The following is an 8,891-nucleotide window of genomic DNA, read 5'->3' as shown; positions in this document are numbered from 1 at the left end:
AATCATAAATTGAATAAGAAGTTTACAACAGAGGTGTTTACATATGTCCCCATTAAGAGGAGACATTCATTATCTGTCACTAGCTCTACAAGTTCATTGAAAGTTAAAAAAAAAAAAAAACAATTAAAAAAAACATAATTTTTGTGACCAAATTATCATTGAAGTTTTTTATAGATAAACCTGGTCACTATTTTATCTTCTGTCCTTACACCTACAATAAACTTGTAGTTCCAATTTTTGACCTTTGGTTAATTATTTTAAAACCTCTTGGAATGTGTTCTAAGTTGTATATCCCTGCTTTCTATCTCAGAAGCAATTAACTTATGACACTTGAAGGCTGGCAGTGTTCTAATTTCAGCTTTAATATCCGATAAGGCTTTAATAGTAGTCCTATTATAAAGGGCTTAATAATTACTAGTATAATTTTAGTAATTTTTATAGAATCATCACAAAGAATTAAGAAATCATCTATTTGTGTATATAGCATGAAAGACAGTAAATCTTCATTGATTTGCATTAATCTGTCCCAAAAGGTAAGCTAATACCTAGTGATATAGATAGATAAAGATAGATAGATAGATAGATAGATAGATAGATAGATAGATAGATAGACAGAAAAACATATTGATAGCAGGAATTTTTTCTAAAATGTACTCCCTTCAGCCTTGTCAAGAATGGCCCATCCATCATGAAGGACTTATCCATCATGATTTTACAGTCCACATTGAAACCACCTCAGAATGATCACTTGTTGGGGCCGGCCTGCGGCTCTCATGTCTGGGTTCATTTTGGAGCTGAAAGAAAAGGAATCTAGGCGGAAGAGAGAGAGAGATGGAACTAAGACAGAATTCTGATCAAGACTCAATGTTTAATGATAAAATCTGTGCTTATCAGGAGGGAAGCCCATCCCCAGTCATGCCAAGTTTCTTGTGAAGTCATCAGAACACCCTTTTACAGAAACTCACCAAATTCACAGTTCAGTGTGAAATTGGAGTGAAAATCTTGGAGAACCGGTTCAGCCTCAGGCAGGCGGCAGGCAGTTTTACATCAAAAGAGAGGGATGAGAAGCAGCACAGCGGATGGCTGCGCCTCAGTGGCGGATGATCTAAACCAGCCTGTCTAGGCTGAAGGAGGTTACAATCACTTGACAGTTTTAACTTCTCCTAGATGGCTTCTGGCACACATGGACACTTGATTTTTAACAAAGGTGCCAAAACCATACAATGGGGTCGGGGGAAGCATCTTCAACAAATGGTGCTGGTCTAACTGGGTATCTGCATGTAGAATGCAAATAGATCTATGTTTATCATCCTGCACAAAACTCAAGTCCAAATAGATCAAGGACCTCAACATACAACCAGATACAATACATCTCATAGAAGAGAAAGTGGGAAAAAGCCTTGACTCCATTGGTGCAGAAGACAATTTCAGGAACAGAACACCAATGGTTGGGGCTCTAAGATCAACAATTGGTAAATGGGACTTCATGAAACTGAAAAGTTTCTGTAAGGCAAAGGATACTGTCAATAAAACAAAACTGCAGCAATTAATTTTAAAGCAATTAATCAATTAGCTAAATCCAGGCTACAAAGACCAGAAGACCAAAGAGGAAACCAACGAACAACACAGCCATTCAACAAAGACAAACTCAGAAATCAGCACTTAGACCTATAATCATCCCAAACTCAGATGCCTAAAGTCCGTATAAGAGCACAGTCAACAACAGCTCAGGCACTATCATACCATCAGAGCCTAACTATCTTACCTGAATATTCCCACTCAGCTGAAGCACAAGAAAATGACCTTAAAACCTATTTTATGAAGATTATAGAGGTCTTTAAAGAGGAAATTTTAAATTCCTCTAAAGAAATTGAGGAAAAAACAAACAAAAATGGAGCAAATCAATAAATCCCTTAAAGAAAGAAAAAAAAGGTGAAAGAAACTGTTTAGGGACCTAAAAATAGAAATAAAACCAATGAAGAGAACACAAATACAGGAAATTCTGGAAATGGAAAAATCTAGGTAAGTGAACAGGAACTGCAGATGCAAGCATCACCAATAGAATACAAGATATGGAAGAAGGAATCTCAGACACTGACGATACAAGAGAAGAAATGGATTTATTGGACAAAGCAAATGTTAAATCTAAAAAACTTATAACACAAAACATGCAGAAAATCTGGGGCACTATGAAAAGTCCAAATCTAAAAATAATAGTAGAAGATTCCCAGCTCAAACCACAGAAAATATATCTAATAAAAATGATAAAAGAAAATTTTCTTAACCTAAAGAAGGACACACTTAAAAACGTACAAAAAGTTTAGAAAACACAAAATTGATTGGACCAGAAAAAGAAAGTCATCACACCACACAATAATCATAAACACTAAACATACAGAACAACAACAAAAACAAAAAGAATATTAAAAGCTGGAAGAGAAAAGGCCAAGTAACTTATAAAGGCATACCTATTAAAATTACACCTGACTTCTCAATGGAGACTCTAAAAACCAGAAGAGCCTGGACAGATGTCTTGAATAGTCTTAGAGACCACAAACCAGCCCAGACTACTATCCCCAGTAAAATTTTCAATCACAATAGGTGGAGAAAACAGATATTTCCTGACAAACTCAAACTAAAACAAGATTTATCCACAAATCCAGCCCTATAAGAAGGTACTAAAAGGAAAAAACTCCCAACCCAAAGAGGCTCACTACCCCATAAAAACACAGGAAATAAATAATCTCACACCATCTGTCTTAGTCAGGGTTTCTATTCCTGCACAAAATATCATGACCAAGAAGCAAGTCAGGGAGGAAAGGGTTTATTCAGCTTACACTTCCACACTGCTGTTCATTGCCAAAGGAAGTCAGGACTGGAACTCAAGCAGGTCAGGAAGCAGAAGCTGATGCAGAGACCTTGGAGGGATGTTCCTTACTGGCTTTCTTTCCCTGGCTTAGGGCTATACAGAGAAACCCTGTCACGAAAAAAACAAACAAACAAACAAAACCAAACTTTCCCTGGCTTGCTCAGGTTGCTTTCTTATAGAACCCAAGACTACCAGCCCAGGGATGGCACCACCCACAATGGGCCCTCCCCTCATTGATCACTAATTGAGAAAATGTCTTACATATGGATCTCATGAAGGCATTTCCTCAACTGAGTCTCTTTCTCTGTGATAACTCCAGGTTGTGTCAAGTTGACACACAAAATCAGCCAGTATATCATCAAAACCCTAAAAATGTAAATATACACACTACTAACAACAAAAACAAAATAACAGAAATTGTTGTCATTGGTCATAAATGTCTCTCAATATCAATGGACTAAATTCCTCAATAAAAAGACACAGGCTAACAAAATGAATGTGAAACAGGATCCATCATTCTGCAACATACAAGAATCACACCTAAGCATCAAAGATAGACATTACTTCAGAATAAAGGTTTGAAAAAATATTTTCCAAGCAAATGGACTTAAGAAGCAAGATGGTATAACTAATTCTAGTATCTAACAAAACAGGCTTCCAACCAAATTAATCAAAAGAGATGGAGAAGGACAGTTCATACTCATCAAAGGAAAAATCCACCAAGATGACATTTCAATTCTTAACATCTATGTCCCAAAGGCAAGGGCATCCACCTTTGTAAAAGAAACATTACTAAAGCTTAAATCATACATAGAACTTCAATACCTGAGTCTCATCAAAGGAAAAGTCATGCAGACAAAAACAAAACAAAGAAATAATGAGGTTGGGCTGGTGAGATGGCTCAGCGGTTAAGAGCGCCGACTGCTCTTCCAAAGGTCCTGAGTTCAAATCCCAGCAACCACATAGTGGCTCACAACCATCCGTAACAAAAATCTGATGCCCTCTTCTGGAGTGTCTGAAGACAGCTACAGTGTACACACATATAATAAATAAATAAATAAATAAATAAATAAATAAATAAATAAATAAATCTTAAAAAATAAAAAAGAAAGAAAGAATGAGGTTAATAGGTGTTATTAATCAAGTGGACATAACAGATATATACAGAACATTTCTCCCAAACCAAAAAGAATATACCTTCTTGTCAGCACCTTATGGAACCATCTCTAAAACTGATGACATATTCAAAAACAAAGCAAGTTTCAACAGATACAAGAAAACTGAAATAACCCCCTATATCCTATCAGACTACCACAGATTAAAGCTGAATTTCAACAACAGAAAACCTACAAACTGAACAACTCCCTACTGAATAACTTCAACAACAACTTCATTTCTGGGTCAAGGAAGAAATAAAGAAACTAAGACTTCCTATAATTCAATTAAAATGAATGCACAACATACCCAAACTTATGGGACAATGAAAGTAGTAGTAAGAGGAAAGTGCATAGCACAAAGTGCCTTCATAAAGAAATTGGAGAGATCTCATGCTTGCAACTTAACAATACACCTGAAAGCTCTAGAACAAAAAGAAGAAAACACACCCAAGAGGAGTAAGCATCAGGAAATACTCAAACTGAGGGATAAACAATACAAAGAATCAAAGTGTTAGTTCTTTGAGAAAAACAACAATATAGACAAACCCTTAGCCAAACTAATTAAAAGAAAGAGAGAGAGTATCCCAATTAACAAAAACTGTTGGGAGCTATTAAGACAACTCTATTGTCTTGATCTCCGAATTGGGTCTCTTCTCCCCCCCCCAGAAGAAAAGGGGGTCAAAAGCAGGCCACCAATGCACCGTTCCAAGAACAAGCACAGAATGTTCCAGCTCTAAGTCAGCACCAGATGTCCTGACCACAAGATGTACCCTGATACCACCAAGTTCCTGCTTCCCCATGTAGTTGCCAAAAGAAAAATTTCCGCTGCCCCATCCCTCCTGCTGAGAAGTACTTCCTCTTTTGCTTGTGCATTTCTACTGCCCCATCCCTCCTGCTGAGAAGTACTTCCCCTTTTGCTTGTGCATTTAAGCCTTGAGCCTTGCTGAATACAGAGACACCTTGATGCTACTCAGACTGCTTCCGTGTTGTTCTTGCACTTGGTGTTCGTCTCTCCCTCCCCCCATTTGGTCCTTAGAAGAAGGTCCCCTTGAGACCCTCGAATAACTGGACCTGCTGGATGGGTCAAAAAACAAAAAGCAGAACATAACAGATACCAAGGAAATCCAAAAACTCATTGGGTCATACTTCAAATAACTATACTCAATCTGATTTGAAAATCTAAAAGAAATGGATAAATTTCTTGAGAGACATCACTTAGCAAAGTTAAATCAAGATCTGATAAAACATTTAAATAGACATATAACCCATAAGGAAATAGAAGCAGTCATTAAAAATCCCCAAGCAAAAAAAAAGAAAAAAAGCCTAGGGCTGGGTGGTTTTAGAGTAGGATTCTACCAAACTTTCACCAAAGTACTCCTCAAATTGTTCCAGAAGGAATATTATAACATCCATTTTATGAAGCAACAGTTACCTGATACCAAAACCACACAATGATTTAACAAAAAAAAAGAGAATTACAGACCAATTTCCTGTTGGAGACCATACCATGAGAAAGTAGGCCTTTCACAGTTTCCCACCCTAATAAGCCAAATGGCCTTGTGCTAAGGAGCCGGTTGCCTCCTCCTCCGTATCTCTTGCTGGCACCAGAGACCCTAAAAGCTGAATTATAGTCCCCTCTTCCTTATCTCTTCCTGACTCCCAAGACTTCTAAGGACATGAGTTATGTGCTGAGCCCAGCCTGACACCCAGGGCTGTTAAGGAGGGATCTACATTCCCGAGATAAGACTCAGAGTGCCTCCCGCCTGCAGTATGAATTCAGCCTTCATGTCCCCAGATGCCCACTTCTTCGTTCTTTGTTAATTCCCTCTCAGCCCCTCCCTATTTCCCTTTGCTGTGTGCTTATAACCTGGCGTTTCAGTCTAATAAACTGAGACCTTGACAACTCTTGGCTTGGTCTCGCTTCTCTTTCTTGCTCATTTCTCTTTTGGGTTTTTGGTCCCCCTCATACCCACGAATAACTGGGTCCTGCTGGATGGGACAATTTCCCTTATGAACATGGATGCAAAAATAATAAAACTGACAAAACCCACATGATCATCTCGTTAGATGCTGAGAAAGCATTTGACAAAATCCAACACCCATTCATGATAAAAGTCTTGGAAAGATCAGGAATTCAAAGCCCATACCAAAACGTAATAAAAGCAATATACAGCAAACCAGTGACCAACATCAAACTAAATGGAGAGAAACTTGAAGCAATCCCACTAAAATCAGGAACTAGACAAGGCTGCCCACTTTCTCCGTACCTATTCAACATTGTACTTGAAGCCCTAGCCAGAGCAATTTGACAACAAAAGGAGATCAAGGGGATACAAATTGGAAATGAAGAAGTCAAAATATCACTATTTGCAGATGATATGATAGTATATATGTGACCCTAAAATTCCACCAGAGAACTCCTAAACTTGATAAACAGCTTCAGTGCAGTAGCTGGATATAAAATTAACTCAAACAAATCAGTGGCCTTTCTCTACACAAAGGATAAATAGGATGAGAAAGAAGTTAGGGAAACAACACCCTTCACAATAGTCACAAATAGTTGCAGTCCTTCATCGCCAAGCACTCCGGAGCAGCCAAGCCTGGCGCTGGCCGGACCGGGCAGCCTACTGCCAGGTTGCTGAGAACCAGCTCTAGATCTCTACTAGAGAGTCCTCCTTCTGCAAACATCACCAGTGTGTGGAGCCTGCCGCACACCCACCCCCTGCCAAACCACGGCCTTTACCTGTGTCTTTTGCTGTTTCCCGTGCGACCCATCCTGTGGGAGTGCCTCATAGGCTGTCCCAGAGTTTGCCCCACGCTCAGCAGCGCCAATGGTGAAGATGACAAGATCCAAGACTTTTCAGGCATACCTACCCTCCTGCCACCAGACCTACAGCTGCATCCACTGCCGAGCTCACTTGGCCAATCACGACGAACTCATTTCCAAGAGTTAATGTGGGCTGGCGGTCTGCAGAAGAACGGGTGTTGCTAACAGGACTACATTTACTGTGAAAACTGCAAAACCACTTTGGGCTGGAAATATGAACATGCTTTTGAAAGCAGTCAGAAATATAAAGAAGGCAAATACATCATTAAATTAGCACACATGATCAAGGACAATGGCTGGGACTGACCTGATAGCATCCATCCGGTCCAGCATCCATGTGAATGCTGCCCAACTGAACATTCTACCCAAGCGTGAGAGAGTGACTGAACACACTCGGTTCCATCAACTTAGGGGCCTTGCCATCAGGGGTCATCCTCCCACCCTGACACCATCATTTTTGGTGACTGGCCTCTAAATCACTGTCTCTCTGTCTCTTTGCTTTGTATCTGTTTGTGAGTTGATCTTGGCTTCTCTGTTCTAGTGTTGGCTGAAAACAGTTACGAGCTGGAACGGACCCTTGGCTGCATGGTGGCAGCCTGACTTGAAGGGGGGGGGGGCTGCCCACATGAGAACTGCCTAATGGCTGTCAGAACAGTGGCACGTGAGCATGAGGAGCAGAAAAGGGGAACCTGAGAGTCCTAGGATTGGGGAAGGGGCAAGAGGGTGGAATATAACTGTACCGTTCTTGGAGACCTGCTTAGGCTTGAAATAATCGACTCCTTCAAAAAGACAAAGAGAGAGAAAAAATACCTCGTGGATTTTGTTCTCTCTGATGATACACTCCTGCCCTAGCATCAGATGTGCCAGGACAGCGGATTAGCACAAGAAGCAACCTTGATTCTAGCTGACAGGGCAGGACCCTAGCATTCTGGACCTGAACTGGAGAAGGTCCTGCTAAAGAGAACGGGGGGTGAGGAGTGTTGGGGGGGTGGGTAAAGCTCAGTGGGTTTTAGTGATTCTGCCCTCTCCCCCCACCCTCCGGCAATCACCTTCTTGGTCTTCTTAACTGATTTAGGTTGCAGGAAAAGATGCAAGATGTGTGTGTCCCATTTAGCCAGAAGCACAGTAAAAATCGGTAATGGAGGAGAACCAGGAGCTGGAGGCGTTGCTGTGGACTGGGAGCTCCTGATAGCAAGCAGGAAATGTAAAAATGCAGAGGCAAGGTTCTGGGAGGAAGCGTTCAGATTGGAGCCAGTGAAGGCTTAGCACATCTTTCCTCATCCGATGATCAGTAGCTTCCATGGGACCAGCAATTCTTTGTGCACAGTGTTTCTGAGTTTAGGGGTTCCCCCCTCCAATTCTATCACCATAACCTGGGAAACAAAGATCCAAGATTCTAACCCTTACGCCTCCATTCTTATCCCTGAATCTCCTATGTGGATAGACATTTTTTGGCAGTGTGGTCCAGCAGTGGGGAGAGATTACAGATTCAATATTACTCCTTCACCCACCGCACCCAAGCTTCCTTGAGTTAGGGTTGGGGAGGAAAGAAAAAAATCCCTGTAAATCTCTTGAAATGAAAAAGAATTTATTGTGTGTAATCAACACTGTGAAGGCTGTTTTGCATCAATCCAGCTATTATGTGGATTTGAAATCCCGTTTAAATCCATTTCGTTTATTTTTTTAGTCAGAAGATAATGTTAAAATATGGGCATATTAGGTACTTCTCAGAATCTTGTTCTCTAGCTAGGCTGGTCCTACAGGAAAATTCACCTCTGGGGAAAGAAAAAAAAAGCCCAAGAAGAGAAGGAGCAAGAATGAGCTCATGGAGATAAGAGCCTGGAGCCTGGCTAAAGCATCCCTCCAGGAACATTTTCCAGTCCACATACCCAGCAGAACCAAATTCCATCAGGGAGAGAGCCGTGGTGGACATGGCTTTGTCCTGATCTGGAAATGGACAAATTGGAACTTGCCAGGCCAATAGGAAGTCGGCCAGCTCAGTAGACTGCCTGTCTTCTGGGACACAAAAGGATTCCTA

The 8,891-nt window shown here is 40.7% G+C and overlaps 1 pseudogene; it reads left to right on the top strand.

Annotated features, from left to right (window-relative positions):
• The first annotated feature begins 6,857 nt into the window (after positions 1-6,857).
• On the top strand, positions 6,858-7,425 carry LOC110300720 (protein yippee-like 2 pseudogene; annotated as a pseudogene).
• Positions 7,426-8,891: the final 1,466 nt, after the last annotated feature.

This window comes from Mus caroli, unplaced genomic scaffold (assembly GCF_978045245.1).
Source record: "Mus caroli unplaced genomic scaffold, Mus_caroli_1 scaffold_10, whole genome shotgun sequence".
NCBI lineage: Eukaryota > Metazoa > Chordata > Mammalia > Rodentia > Muridae > Mus > Mus caroli.
The sequence above is the reverse complement of the archived record's forward strand: the minus strand, read 5'-3'. Positions and strand labels throughout refer to the sequence as shown.